Genomic DNA, 16,607 nt, shown 5'->3' with positions numbered 1-16,607 from the left:
AGGCACACATTCAGATAAGTAAAGATCAAGAAATGTAAGGGGGGGGGTGGCTAGGTGGTGCAGTGGATAGAGCACCAGCCCTGGAGTCAGGAGGACCTGAGTTCAAATCTGACCTCATACACTTAATAATTACCTAGCTGTGTGGCCTTGGACAAGCCACAACACCATTTGCCTTGCAAAAAGAAAAAAGAAAAAAAAACCTAAATAAAAAAGAAAAGAAATGTGAACTCAGAATTTTCTGAACAACATCGTCCACTTCACCACAATCAATAATTTACAGGATCTACATTATACACATGCAAAAGGAATAGAATCATCTTGCAAACCTACCAAAAGAAAACAAGTGTTTGATCTCATTCAGTACAAACAGTAGGATATTAAAAAAAAAGCTGTGCAATAACATAAAAGGAAATAATAACTCTTAAGTACCCCAAACTGGTCTATCAAATTGACAGAAAAAAACCCCACAAATGTCTTTTGTATTTGCTGTTAAACCCTGTAAAGGGTCTAACATAAGGTTTTGTACCATATGGCCTCCCAAGCAATGCTGTTGGCTAAATATATTAATTAATGGGGAAGGGAAGGAGACACATGATGAACTTCATGTAGGAAGCAGACTTGAACAGTTAAAATTTCATGAAGCAAGAAAGAAGTTCATTCTAAGAACAGGGTTGACATATGCAATAAGTGATCCAGATTGTTTGGAATGTTCACCATGGAAGAGGGGTGATGGGTACAACCAAAAGAGGGTAAGTTGGGGTTGGATTGTGAAAGGTTTTTAATATCAAACAGAGGAGCTGGAATTTTATCGATTCAAAGAGCTAATAAGTGACATGGAAGATGGAGAGTACTTGAACTTGGGCAAACTGGCCCACTATCAAATCTACATGAGGGTAGTGACTATGTAAATGGAGATAAAAGAGACAGATTATCAGATGAATAACTAGGGTTAGAATTGGATTAGGAATCGATTAGATTGGGGTCCAAGAGGAGAAGAGGTTGGCAGTAGCTTAGAGACTATGACTATGGTCTATCTAGGCAAGAGGTAACAGACACCTAGATGTATTTAAGAGATGTCCAAACATCTTAGCTCTTTAAGTGTTGGTTTCTCTTGTGTAAAATGTTTGTTGGGTTTTTTTTTTTTTAGATTTTTGAAAGGAAAATGGAGTTAAGTGGCTTGCCCAAGGCCACACAGCTAAGTAATTATTAAGTGTCTGAGACCGGATTTGAACCCAGGTACTCCTGACTCCAAAGCCAGTGCTTTATCCACTATGCCACCTAGCCAGAGAAAGATAAGAGAGGGGGATTCATGGTAGTGCAAAAAAAATAGAGTTGTTTTAGACACACTGAACTGTGATTAATATAAACATGATGCAATAAATATCTAACAGTTAATTAGTACCATGGAACTCTGTAGAGATGATAAATAAAAGAAGGGGGTCCAAGCCAGAGCCCTAGGGTTTACCACATGGAACAATGTGGGTCATGCATGATAATCCATCAATACATTCTAAGAAGTAACTATAAGAACTAATATAAAGAGAATACTTAGCAAAAGGGAATGGACCACAGCACCAAACATTGTCAGGTAAGCCTAAATCTGAGGGGAAAGGAAGCCCAGACAATGAATACAGATCGTTCTTTCCAGGAGCTGGGCTACTGAAGGAAGAGAGCTGCATAAAGAGAGAGACTAAGAGAAGGAACAGAAGGGACAAATTAAGCTTTTTTTTTTTTTAATGAAAGAAGTGTGTGGGGCTGGGCATGTTTTTCAAAAGGTGTTTAGATTCTATTGTGTAATGGTTCTGATCTGAAATACTGGAGGTAACTCTTGAAAAGGCTCAAATCCAGTGCCTTCCCTCTTACCAGCACCTCCAATCTATTCTAGGCACCCCTGTTGGCAGACTGTTTCCTCAGTGAGACTGTGGGAACTGAACTGTTTTTTCCTTTTTATTTTGTCTTAGCTTCTTTGTAGCTCCAACTTTGAGCATAGAGGCTGGCACACCTCTGGGCCAGAACCTCCAGCCTTGGCTCCCAACCACATCCCTCACCATTCCTGCTTCTTTTCTACCAGAAGAATCAAAGAGCACATTGTCAAAGAGTTTGAAGACAAAAGCTCCTGCTTCTGGAGATGGAGAGGGATGTTCCCACCAAAACAGAACATTCTACCACTAACTCCTTCTGCTCAGCACTCTCTTAAAGGCAGAGTTTGCATATTGCTATTAGATCAGTTGAAACCTTTTGTCAGTTAAACGTGCCCAGGGCTTTTAACCTCACCAACAAACAAGTCAAGTCAAACAAGGTATCACTAGATTTACATATACAATGCCTAGGCCAGGCATTGGAGAGAGAGAGAGAGAGAGAGAGAGACAGACAGACAGACAGACAGACAGACAGACAGACAGAGACAGAGAGACACACAGAGACCAAAGCATTAAGCAAAAAAGCCTAGAAAATGCTCAATATAAGAGTTAAATCAATGAAGACTTCAAAATATATTTTTAAGAGACAATAAGTAAAACTATAATCTTTTATTGATCTCCTATTACCAACATACTAGAATTTGGCCAGAAAGTCAAATTCTATTTTATACAATGTTTTATTGAACGTTGTCATATCATAATTCTTTAAGATGTTAAATTTTAGCTCCAGGATCTAGCTAATATTAAAATATAGGTTTTGATGTACCAACCTACATAAAAAGAAATTAAGAAACCATGGAAAATAATATGAAATAAAAAAGAAAAGAAATACCTGAAAAAAAATAAAAGTCCCCAGTCTTTTCATTTCCCACAGAAATGTAAAAAGCAAGGAGCAGGTGTGAGTTACCAGTGACCCCTGTCACAAAGGAAGTTAGAGACTTGGCTAATTTGGCAAGATCACATCCTCATAGCTAGAAATAATTAAACAGGAATCATGACACTTGGGTTTTTATTAAAGGAAAATGCCATCATTTTTTTCTGTCAATTACTCAATAGACAATATATTTCAAAATGATAGAGTTAGAAAATTTTAAAAAGCTATAACAAATTATTAGGCTTCTTCACCTAAAAGATAGTCACAAAATTTATTTTTATATTTATACATTTCTATGCCTGTAAATTAATTCTAGACTTAGAATAAATCTTATCATCTGACCCAAATATTTTCAAGCCATGAACTAAGGGCAATGATTAAACTCCAAGGGCTATTTCAAGTTAAAATATTGTTATACTATATTAATTATTATTATTATTATTATTGTTACTATTATCACTATTATAAATAAGTTTGACTATAAAATTAAATTTTAAAAGTTTTATTGTCTTTCCTATGCCAATGCTTTTCAACCAAATCCCTGACTTAACAGAACAGCTCTAGCTCAGTTGGTGAATCAGGCTTAAGCATTTATTAAGAGCCTACCATGTGTCAGTCACGGGGCTTATTCACTGGACATAAAAAGAACGGCTCTCAAGGAGCTCACACTGTAAAGGGAGGAGACAAAACATGAGGAGGACCTGAACAAGGATGAAGGAGGGAAATATGGAAGAAGGGGGATGATGAAGGTGAGGAATGCAGCCGTTGGGATGCCATGGCTAGCTGGCACCCCTTAGTACTGGAGGATCTGGGAGGAGCTCTCTGCCAGGCACCCTCCACCCTCTCCAGGCAGTTAAATATTGAAGGGCAACGCTGGTAATTAACATCTACCCTCCAACACATACATAAGGCTGGGGAAGAGCTGCCTGGGAAAGAGGCTAATGTGCAACAGTTCAAGTACTCTCAAAGGCTTTTACATCTTTCTGGTCACAAGGGCAGCATTTATTACACCAAAGTAAAGAAATCAGATCCTGGTCAGAGCAGAATGCCTAAAAGAAAAAAAATTAATTTACACAAAGTTATGACTGAATGACCTTACTACTGGTGAACAATTTACATTCTTAATAATGGCAGTTTATGGTTATTGCTTATAAGAAATGATAACTGTAATAACTCCCATTTTTCCTCCTAAGCAGAATGATATAAGAACATATATTCAAAGTTTTGGGGGCACACATTTTTCCAGAAGCAGTATTTCCTAATCCAGTTTGCCGGAATGTTTTATTTGGCTGTCTCTGACTATCTTAATTGTGCTTTTTGTTCCCTGCAAAAATGCAGGGTCTTACTATTGCTGTATTTAGAATTGTAAATTTCAAAATCTATAAATAAAAAAGTTAAAATAAATAATTTTCAGGAAGCCAGTCCTGATTGTAGATGCAGACTAATGACTTTTCCCACAAGCATAAAAACTAACAAAAAATGTTCTGAAATCATCTAGAATTTGTTGCTTGCTAAAGAGTTTATGCAGAAATTGCATTGTTCTTTTTTTAATGATCCATAATCAGTTACTATTAATTATTCAGTAAGAAATTTATATGGGCTAGTTATTATATAGTTCCTTAGACTGTAATCTAAATTCTGTAAAATTATATCTATTGGGGTTAGATTTTTAATATCCAAAGGTTCCAACTCAAAATTTATTGTTTGTGGGGAACTATATCAACATCACAATTTTATTGCTAAAAAAAGCAACAAAAAAACCCTTGTATTTCTTGATGACAATTAATAATGAAACAGCATAATTTTTAAATTCAGAAAGAATTCCAAAATCATCTAATTCATGTAAAATTATTTTACAAACAAACAGAAGCAGAATGATACAAATATTAAAAGTCCTGAATTACAGGTAGAAGAGACTTGGATTCAAATCCCACTTACAGAATCAACTTTTTGGGACAATAAGAATCTTTTGGAATCCTGTTCTATAAAAAGGAGCCAATGGACAAAAGCAGCCCACAAGCCGAGAAGCATTGCCAAGTGTCTGACAACTTCAGTGAACACAATTCCCAGTCCACAGGGAAGAATCCTCTACCCCAAATGAGAACACACAATAAAAAGGAGAAAGGACAGAGGAAAAAACCAGGATGAATTTCTACAGAAGACCAGGAAAAGCTTCCCTTGGGATGTTTGACCAGAGTTGGATCCTGGGGAAAGGCAGGATGCTCAGAAGCAGAGCTTGGGGCAAGAACATTCTTGCTGCTTGGGAAACTTTTGAAAAGGTATCAAAGCTGAGCAAAAAGGAAAATGACAAATGCTGGAGGGGCTGTAGAAAAACGGGAACTTGATCACTCTGCTGATGGAAATAATATCCACACATTCTGGAAAGCAATATGGAACTCTGCCCTCAAAGCTCTAGCCCAAAAAGATCAAAGCAAGAAGAAAGGGAACCAAATGTATAAGAATACTGACAGCAGCTCTTCAGGTAGTAACATAAAACTGGAAACTGAGGGAATGTTCAACCACTGGAGGAGGGTTGAATATATTACAGTATATATAGATGATGAAATACTACTGTGTTGTAAAAAATTACGAAGAAGATAATTTCAAAAAAACTGGGACAGAAATGATGCAAAGAAAAGTCATGCAAACCAGGAGAACAATTCACATAGTCAAAACAGCATTGTAAAGATAAACCACTTTGAAAGACTTAGAACTCTGACCATCACAATGACCACCAACCATCATTCCAAATACTATTTACTTCCAAATAGACAGCTGATGAACTCAGGGTACAGATTGAAACATATTTTCTTCTCTTCTTTTTTTTTTTTGACATAGATAATGCTTTGCTTAAGGTATACATTTATTTGCAATGGGTTTTATTATTCTTGTTTTCTCAATGAGTGAAGGAGGGAGAAGTAAAAAGAACATTTAATTGAAAAAATTTTTAAAAGACAGATGTGGTAACTGGTTCAAAATACAGTAAAGCCAATTTAGTTGTAACACAGAGTAGATGAAAGGAAGCTAATGTCTAATTAGTATGGGAAAAATAACCTGGATCAGACGGCAAAGGTTTTAAAAACCAAGCTAGAGATGCTATATTTTAAACAAGAAGAAACAGGAATCAGACTAAGGATGACCTCAACACAGTGGCAGAAATGAGAATGGAAGACCAGAATCCTGATTCCTGGCGCAGGCCCTTCCAGCTCTAGGTGGGCCAGGAAACCTCAGTGAAACCTGTTTCCTGAGGCCCGATTCCACAGCAGAACTTTTATCATTAGCACATCAGCACATAGGCACTCAGGCTCTCTCCAGAACCCTCTGCTCTCCCGCTAGGGACTACTTCTGGACTTGATTCCCCCATTAAAATACAAGCTCCTCTGCTCCTAGATACATATCTCCAGGGTCATTCACCAAGGAAGCTCTGGATAAATGCTTTATCTATCTCATCTTTCAATAGAAGAGGAGGATGCTCTTGGAATTTTTCATGGAAGGGAAGGGAGTCAGGAAGCAAGTCAGATGGGGAACAGAAAGAAAAAAGGTGAAATACCAATAATTTCAAGAGGGAAAATTCACTAAAAAGCCAGGGCACAGATCATTTCAAAGAATATTCTATAACTAGAAGCAAAGATGAGATCAAAAATTCTCAAAGAGTAGAATTCACAAAGTGATCACAAAACTCTTTTAAGAAGATTATCAACCAAAAGGCTAAGAAGCAATGCCTTAAGAAATAAGGATTATATGGAAGCTTAAGAAAGCATGGAATAAAAAATCCCAAAGTAACCCAAAATAAGTGAAACTCATGAAAATTAGGAATGAATGTCAGAATTTATAGGTCAACATGTCATACTACAGAAGTCAATTAACAGAAAAATGTAAAGTTCATAGTGGAGAGCTTCTCCAAAGAATTAAAAAATTAACTGATTTGGAATATAAAAATGTTAAAATGGAGAAAAATCTGACAGAAGAGAAACAAAAGACTGTAGCCTGAAAAGAACCCACAATACATATGAGCAAAAAGCCACTTAACTTTGAAGATAGTTTATACAGAGACAACTTAAGGATTGGCAAATCAATAAACCTAAACACCATAATACCAGAAATAAGAGAGGAAAATTCCCCAGAACTTATGAATATAGAAAGCAAAGTATCACTCAAAAGATTCAACAAATCATTTAAACTCCAGTTGCATTTAACAATTCCAAGGCAAATTGGCAAACAATAAATTGTGCAAGAAATCATGCAAAAAATCCTTAAATATAATGAAAAAATTTCAAGTAACAAAATTTTTTTAAATTTAATTATTTTTCAGGGTGGTTAGGTGATGCAGTGGATAAAGCACCAGTCCTGGAGTCAGGAGTACCTGGGTTCAAATAGAGTTTCAGACACTTAATAATTACCTAGTTGTGTGGCCTTGGGAAAGCCATTTAACCCCATTTGCCTTGCAAAAAAAACCCCTAAAATTTATTTATTTTTCAATTATATGTAAAGATAGTTTTCAACATTCATTTTTATATAATATTCTTCCTTCCTTTGAAGTTACCTGATAAGTTCTACATGCACAATCAAGTTACATATATTTCCACATTAGTAATATTGTAAAAGAAAAATCAGAATAAAAGGGGAAAAATCACAAGAAAGAAAACAAAAAAAAATTTTTAAAGTGAAAACAGTATGTTTTGAAAATAGTATATTCAAACTCTCTGGTTTTTTCTCCAGATGGAATATTGTAAGGGGATAATAGACAGAGTATGTGGCCATGAGGAGTTCATCCTGAGAGTCATTGAGACCTGGGACAACAGGAATGTCCATACCAGAGTGCTCTGAACTCAGAAAGGAGCTCTGGCCCTTCTCTCTTTGTTCTCCTGCCTTTCATCCTTATCTTATTGAATATTCTCAGGAAGGACCTTTTGTCCTTATCCCTCTGCCTTTCATCCTCATATTGTTCAACTGTCCCAGGAAGGAGTTCTGGTACTTATCTCTCTACCTTTCATCTTTATCTTGTTGAAGATTCCACATTTTTCCAGGATATAGACCTTTTGTGGCATACCCATTATACTTCCACAGGCCTGGAGATGAGGGATGCTGATACAAGGGGACTAGGCTTATATATACCCTTATTTCAACTAGGTGAGTCAGAGATGTAGCATATACCTGCAATAAACTCCTTGCTTATCTCTCACTGGCTGACTTTCATTATTGAACATGTGGGACATGTCCAGCGGAGCTCCCCGAAGAGTTGTGTGAATTAAACTGAGACCTGGCTGCCCAGAGTGGACCGCAACAGAATATTCCATCACAAGTCCTTTAGAATTGTCTTTGATCGCAAACCATGATGCAATAAAAATTACATGTAATAAAGGATCATGGAAAGATAAACCAAGAACTAATGGAAATTTAATAACTTTATCTTAAATAATTAATACTAAATAATAAATAATAGAATGATCAATAATTATATCTAAAAATGATAATAATAATACATCATATCAAAATTTATGGGATACAGCCAAGGCAGTTTTGAGATGAAACTTTATACCTCTAAATGCCTATATAAATAAAGTAGAGAAAGAAGAGATCAATGAATTGAGTATGCAACTAAAAAAGCCAGAAAAAAGAACAAGTTAAAATCCCCAATTAAATACCAAATTAGAAAATTTGAAAATCAAGGGAGATTTCAATGAATTTAAAACTAAGAAAACATTGATCTCATAAATAACTAAGAGTTGGTTTTATGAAGAAGCCAATAAAATAAACAAAACTTTGATTAATCTGATTAAAAAAGAGAAGAAAATCAAATTAGCACTATCAAAAATGAAAAGAGGGAACTAACCACCAATGAGGAGGAAATTAAAGAGATAATTTGGAGCTACTTTGCTGAACTGTATACCAATAAATGGCATAACCTAAGTGAAATGGAAGAATATTTAATAAAATACAAATTGCCCAGATTAATAGAAGAGGAAATAAAGTACTTAAATAGAATTGTCTTTGATCACTGTATTGCTGAGAAGAGCTATGTTTATCATAGTTGATCATCACACAATGTAGCTGTTACTAAGCACAGTGTTCCCCTGGTTCTGCTCACTTGACTTAACTTCAGTTCATGTACATCTTTTCAGGTTTTTCTGAAATCCACTCGTTTATCATTCCATTACACTCATATACCACAAAGTATTCAGCCATTCCCTAACTGAGGAGCATCCCCAGTTTCCACTTAATTGCCACAACAAAAAGAACAGCTAGAAAAAATTTTGTACATGTAGTTTTACAGACATGATACATATCACAATAAAAAAACATGTTACCTACCTACATAAAACCCCTAATCAAACTCATACTCTGCTAATAAGTGGTATGAATTCTCTGATTCTGGTGATTTGATATATTGGTTGAGTGGAAGGATATGTAAATGGGGCAAGGGAAGTAGAAAGTGGGAATGGGTATTGTATTTTTTTTCATTTATTTTCTTTTATTTATTTTCATCGATATGCACCTGTATGTTTTTAAGTTACAAAATTTCCTTCCACTCTCCCCTCAGTGGGGAACACTCAGTTAGCATTGTACATTCATATGTTGATAAACATATTTACAGATTAGTCATTTTTGGTATGAGGAATTAGGATTATGGGAAAGAGATACATAAAGAGATAATTTTTTATAAAGTGTTCATCAGATTCTGAAAGGTTGGTTTTTTGGTGTGTGTGTGTCTGTGTGTGGTGTTTTGTTTTTCTTCCTCTGGATGGGGATAATATAGTCCATTGCCAGTCTAATACAGCTGTCCTAGCTCTCTGGACTGTCTAGAGGAGATGCTCCCATTAAGGCTGTTCATCTCATAATGTTGCTGATGTGTGTGTTGTTCTCTTGGTTCTGCTCCCCTTGCTCAGCATCAGATCCCATAGATCATTTCATGCTTCTCTAGATTCCGACCCTTTATGATTTCTTACAGAACAATAGTATTCCATATCCATGTACCATAGGTTTAACCATTCCCCAATTGATGGGCATCCCCCTCACTTTCCAAATCTTTGCCTCTACAAAAAAGAACTGTTATGAATATTTTGGAATATGTGGGACTGTTCCATTTTTCCATAATTTCTTATGGATATAGACCTAGAATTAGAATTGCTGGGTCAAAGAGTATGAACAGTTTTATTTCTCTTTGGGCATAGTTCTATATTGCTCTCCAGAAAGTTTAGATCTGTTCACAACTCCACCAGCAATTCATCAATGTCCCAATCCTCCTACCTCTCCAATATTGATCAACTTCCCTTATTCTTATCTTGGCTAATCTGATAGGTATGAGGTGATACCTTATTGCTGTTTTAATTTGCATTTCTCTAATGAATAATGATTTGGAACACTATTTCATACGATTTGTTTGGTCATAAATTTATCCCCTTTCCATATATCTAATAGAGTGTTTCTTGGTCTATTAATTTATCTATGATATCATTCCTTATGTCTAAATTCTATTCTCATTTTGACCTTATTTTGGTTTGGGGTATAAGGTGTGGATCTATGCTTAGTTTTTGCCATACTATTTTCCATGTTTCCCAACAATTTTTGTTACATAGTGGGTTCTTATCCCAGAGGTTGATGTTTGTCAAATAGTACATTGAGATTAGTCATTTACTGTGACTTCTTTAAAACCTATCCTAATCCACTGATTCTTTACTCTATTTCTCAACCAATACCAGGCAGTTTTGATGACTGCTGCTTTATAGTATAGATTTAGAGCTAGTAGAGCAAAACTACCTTCCTTTACATTTTTTTCCCTAATACTTCCCTTGCTATTCTTGCCCTTTTGTTGCTCTAGATGAATTTTGTTACTACTTCTTCTTCTATCTTGTAAAAGTAGTTATTTGCTAATTTTATTGGTAAGGCACTAAATAAGTAATTTAATTCAGGTAGAATTGTCCTTTTTATTATATTAGCTCTACCTAACCATGAGCATTTGACAGTTTTCCAATTATTTACATTTGACTTTATTTGGGTGAGAAGTACTTTATAATTGGGTTCATACAGTTTCTGGGTTTGACTTGGGAGGTAGATTCTCAATTATTTAGTGTTGTCTATTTTTATTTTAAATGGAATTTCTCTTTCAATCTCTTGCTCTTGGGCTTTGTTGTTTCATATATAGAAATGATGATGCTTTATGTGAGTTTATTTTATATCCTGCTACTTTGTTGAATGTGTCAACTGTTTCAAGGAGTTTTTAAGATGATTTTCTCAGGTTCTCTGGGTATATTATCATATCATCTGCAAAGAGTGAAAGTTTTGCTTCCTTATTGTCAATTTTGATTCTTTCAATTTCTTTTTCTTCTCTTATTGCTACTGCTAGTATTTCTAATACCATATTGAATAAAAATAATGCTAATGAGCATCCTTGTTTTACCCCTGATTTTATTGGAAATGCTCCAAGGTTATTTCCAATATGTATATTTGTTCATGGTTTTTAGATAAATACTATTTATTATTTTAAGGAAAGCTCTATTCCTGAACTTTCTAGTGTTTTAATAGGAATTGATGCTTTCCATTGGTTTTTGTTGTTAATGTGTTAAATTATGTTGAGCATTTTTCCTAATGTTAAACCATCATGCCTACCTGGCATAAATCCTACCTGACCATAGTATTATCCTAGCAATAACTTGCTGTCATCTCATTGCTAAAATTTTATTTAAACTTTTTGCATCAATATTCATTAGGGAGATTGGTCTATAATTTTGTCTGTTTTGGTTCTTCCTGGTTTAGGTATCAGCACCTGATGTCATAAAAGGAGTTTCACAGAACTCCTTCCTTTCCTATTTTTTAAAATAGTTTATGTAGAATAGGAATTAATTGTTCCTTAAATGTTTGGTAGAATTCACTTGTAAATCCATCTGGACCTGGAAACTTATTCTTAGGGAGTTGATTGATGGTTTCTTCAATTTCTTTTCCTTAAAATGTAGTTATTTAAGTAATTTATTTCCTCTTCTATTAATCTGGGCAGTTTGTATTTTTGTAAATATTCCTCCATTTCACTCAGGTTATTCAATTTATTGGCATACAATTCCACAAAGTAGCTCCAAATTATCTCTTTAATTTCTTCCTCATTGGTGGTTAGTTCGCCCTATTTATTTTTGATACTGCAAATTTGGTTATCTTCTTTATAATCAGATTAAGCAAATGTTTGTCTATTGGCTTTTTCATAAAAATCAACTTTTAGTTTTATTTATGAGATCTATGATTTTCTTGCTTTCAATTTTATTAATCTCTTCCTTGATTTTCAGAATATCTAATTTGGTATTTAATTGGGGATCTTTAATTTGTTCTTTTTCTGGCTTTTTTAATTGCATACCCAATTCATTGATCTCTTTATTTTATTCACATAGACATTTAGAGATGTAAAGTTTCCCCTCAAAACTGTCTTGGGTGCATCCTATAAATTTTGGTATGATGTCTCATGATTATCATTTTCTTGGATATAATTACTGATTATTCCTATTATTTGCTGTTTTATCTACCCGTTATTTGAGGAAAGGTTATTTTAATTTCCAATTATTTCTTGGTTTATTTTTCCATGACCCTGTAATTACAGATAATTTTTATTGCATCATGGTCTGAGAAGTGCATATTTATTACTTCTGCCTTTCTGCATTTGATTATAAGGTTTTTGTGCCTTAGTACATGGTCAATTTTGATATAGGTACCATGTACTGCCGAGAAAAAGGTATATTCTTTTCTATCCCTGTTAAGTTTTCTCCAGAATTCTATCATAACTATGTTTTCTAGGAGTTCATTCACCTTCTTAACTTCTGTATTTTGTTGTTAGATTTATCTAGTTCTTGATGCTGAGTGAGATGAGCAGAACCAGAAAAACATTGTATCCCTTAACAGCAACATGGGGGCCATGATCAACCTTGAAGGACTCGCTCATTCCATCAGTGCAACAATCAGGGACAATTTGGGGCTGCCTGCAATGGACAATACTATCTGTATCCAGTGAAAGAACTGTGGAGTTTGAACAAAGACCAAGGACTACTACCTTAAATTTGGGGGGGGGGGAAGCTGATATCTTATTGTCTGATCTTGTTATCTCTTATACTTTATAACTCTTCCTTAAGGATATGATTTCTCTCTCATCATACTCAATTTGTATCAATGTATACCATGGAAACAATGTAAAGAATGACAAATTGCCTTCTGGGGGGTAGGGGGAGGGAAGTAAGATTAGGGGAAAAATTGTAAAACTCAAAATAAATAAAATCTTTAATTAAGAAAAGATTTATCTAGTTCTGCCCCAACTCCAAAAGAACAAACAAATGAGGGCTCTAGCCAAAATTTAGAGGGGTATAACCCAGGGAAAGACTGAGTGATGTATTTTCCCCAGTCCAAGGTAACTTAGAAGTTCCACTGGAAAGGTGTGTTTCACCAGGATTTAGGATTAGAAAAAAAGCCTAGGCTGCAGCACAGCCCAGCCTAGCTCAGCCTAGCCCAGAGATCACCTACAACAACTTGAAGAGGCAATGAGAGAACTGCTCCATCAGAACAAGTGTGGAATGAGGAGCGGCTGCAGATCTGCAGCAAGAATCTGGAAAAGCAGCCTGCACCCCAAGAGACTGTAAGGGAATCCTGCAGAGATTTCTCTGCTCTCCCTGGGGTAGGACTCTGCTGTTTGTCTACACTCACATATTGCAGTTTGGGCTTCCATACTAAGATAGCTGGATCCCTCCTTATAGCCTCAGGGCAGAAGGAAATACAGGGGCCATCTACATATCAATGAACAGGCTAGAGAGCATAAAACCTTGGAGGAATAAAGGTCCCAGTGGGGTGTCCCCCCCCCAAAAAAAAACCCTAAAGCCTTGGAAGTGCTGTAAATTAGTCTTGGACTGAGGAAATGAATAAACAACAGAAAAAAGAAGAATTTGACCATAGAGAATTACTTTAGTCCCATGGAAGATCAAAACACATACTCAGATGATGACAAAAATCAAAGTTCCATGTCCAAAACCTCCCAGAGAAATAGAAAATGGACTCAGACTATGGATGAGCTCAAAAAAAACTATGAAAAGCAATTAAGGGAGGTGGAGGAAAAACTGGGAGGAGAAATGAGAACAATGCAGAAAAATCATGAAAACCAAATCAAAAGCTTGATGAAAGAAATACAAAAAATACTGAAAAAAATATTAAGTTTAAAACCAGTTCAGGCCTAATGGAAAAAACAAAACAAAAGGCAAATGAGAAGAATGCCTTAAAAAGCATTACTGGCCAGCTGGAAAAGGAGGTAAAAAAGCTCTCTGAAGAAAATAACCCCTTCAAATGTAGAATGGAACTAAAGGCAGCTGATTACTGCAAGAAATCAGAAAGAAATAAAACTCTTCCAAAACAAAGTCAAAAATTAGAAGAAAATGTGAAATATCTCATTGGAAAAACAAGTGACCTCGAAAACATATCCAGAAGAAATAATTTAAAAATTATTGGGCTATCTGAAAGCCATGACCAGGAGAAGAGCCTAGACTTCATTTTTCAAGAAATAATACAACAAAACTGCCCTGAGATCCTAGAAGCTGAGGGTAAAATAGAAATCTATGAAAGATAAAGATATATTTACATTTATTTACATGTGAAGTTGGTATGCCTTAGTATATGGTCAGTTTTTATAAAGGTGTATATATAATTTGAGAAATAATTACCAGATATCTATTAAATCTAACTTTTCTAAAAAAAAAGATTTATCTAGTTCTGAGAGAGTAAGATTGAGGTCTCCCATTATTAAAGGTCTACTTGCTGTCTATGTCTCCTTGTATGCTACACACTAGGTGCATACAGGTTTAATAATGATATAGCTTCATTACCAATTGTACCTTTTAAGAATAAGTGGTTTCCTTTCTTATCCCCCCCCTTTTGTTTTGGCGTGGCAATTGGGTTAAGTGGCTTGCCCAAGGCCACACAGCTAGGTAATTATTAAGTGTTTGAAGCTGGATTTGAACTCAAGTACTCCTGACTCCAGGGCCAGTGCTCTATCCGCTGTGCCAACTAGCTGCCCCTTCTTATCCCTTTTAATGAGATTGATTTTTGCTTTTACTTATCTGAGTTTAGGATCGCTACCCCAGATTATTTTACTTCAGCTGGGGCATAACATATTTTGCTCCAGCGTTTTACACATACCCTATGTGTTATCTCTCTGCTTCAAATGTGTTTCTTGTAAACAACATATTGTAGAATTCTGGTTTTTAATCCATTCTGCTATCTGCTTCCATTTTATAGGACAGTCATTCCATTCATATTTAAAGTTAAGATTATGGGGGCAGCTAGGTGGCGCAGCATCGGATAGAACACAAGTCCTGGAGTCAAGAGTACCTGAGTTCAAATCTAACCTCAGACACTTAATAATTACCTAACTGTGTGTCCTTCGGCAAATCACTTAACCCCATTGCCTTGCAAAAAAACCTAGGGAAAAAAAACACCTAAAGTTAAGATTATTAATTCTGTATTTCCCTCCATGCCATCTTCCTTCATTTTTATTTTTTCTCTTATTCCTCCTCACCATAATTTTACTACCTTTCCCCTACACCTTTTCTTTTAAAAATTTAACCTTCAGGAGCAGCTAAGTGATGCAGTGAATAGAAAATGGCCCTAGAGTCAAGAGGACCTGAGTTCAAATATAGCCTCAAACACATAATAATTACCTAGCTGTGTGACCTTGGGCAAGTCACTTAACACCCCAATGCCTTGCAAATTCCCCCCAAAAAACAATTAACTTTCAGTTTATTTTCACTTATACCTTTGCCTTCCCTTTTTTATCAGTCCCTTCTTCCCTTAGCTTTCAATTTCCCAGTACCCCCCCTTCCCTGCAGATTAGGTTAGATTTTTAAACTCAAGTGGGAATGTATTTTATTCCCTCTCTGGGCTAAATCTATTGAATAGAATTTACTCAGCACTCACATTCTCTCTTCTTTCCCTCTAAAATAATAAATCTTTATGCCTCTTCCTTTGGTTTCATTTATCAAGCTAATACTATTAAATCAAGTATCATCAATCACAGATTATCTGATTGCATGATAAACTCACTGTTATCAAGATATCATCAGATTGTTTGCTTAATTGCTTGATAAGCACCATTGACTCAAATTCCATCAAATTATAATTATATTCAGTTTTACATTACCCCCCCTTTTCAAGTATCATTCAAATACACACAATCCTCCTTATGAGCCAAAGTATCATCCAATGCCATATCATTTCTTGAACTATTTGTGCCCCCTCCTCCCAGGCCTATTTTCTCTAATACATTACTGCTCTCCCCCTCCTCCTCCCAGGATCTGGGTCCTTAACCTCTTATTAAGTGAAGTAAGGCCTATTTTCTTTCACACTTTACCTCTGTCCAGGGTACTTATCACCTTGTTAAGTGAAGGAAAGCCATTTTCTCTTCCAATTTACCCCCCTACCCACCCAGGGCACTTAACCCATTGCTAAGTAAAGCCTGGGTTAAGTCAAACCCTAATCTAATTAACTGTAAGAATCTTAAAGAGCTCTAAGTACTGGGAGTTCCTGAAGGTCTCACCTGAAAACTTTACAAATGATGGAAGTTACAGAGACATTGACTTAGTCCCTTGCAGGTTATAATGACCTCATTAGACAAGATGCTAAGCACCCTGTGATTAAAGTGAGTCAAAGGATAATGAGACATTTAAGTTTAAAGTTAACACCCTTGCTTTTCTTCAGGGATTTTTGTTTCAAACTTTTGTCATATGATCCTGGACATCTTCCATGGAGAGATAAGACCCAATTATACCCATATCCTTTAGGTTCATTCTCTTCAATTATATTCT

At 35.5% G+C, this 16,607-nt stretch overlaps 1 protein-coding gene across 1 annotated transcript in view; it reads right to left on the bottom strand.

Annotated features, from left to right (window-relative positions):
- The window catches only part of TBC1D5 (TBC1 domain family member 5), a 577,752-nt gene that overhangs the window by 458,756 nt on the left and 102,389 nt on the right, over window positions 1-16,607 (bottom strand). The gene's annotated exons all lie outside the window — the stretch shown is intronic.

The sequence above is a fragment of the Macrotis lagotis genome, chromosome 7 (genome assembly GCF_037893015.1).
Source record: "Macrotis lagotis isolate mMagLag1 chromosome 7, bilby.v1.9.chrom.fasta, whole genome shotgun sequence".
NCBI classification, from domain to species: domain Eukaryota; kingdom Metazoa; phylum Chordata; class Mammalia; order Peramelemorphia; family Peramelidae; genus Macrotis; species Macrotis lagotis.
This window is presented reverse-complemented; position numbering and strand designations above follow the sequence as displayed.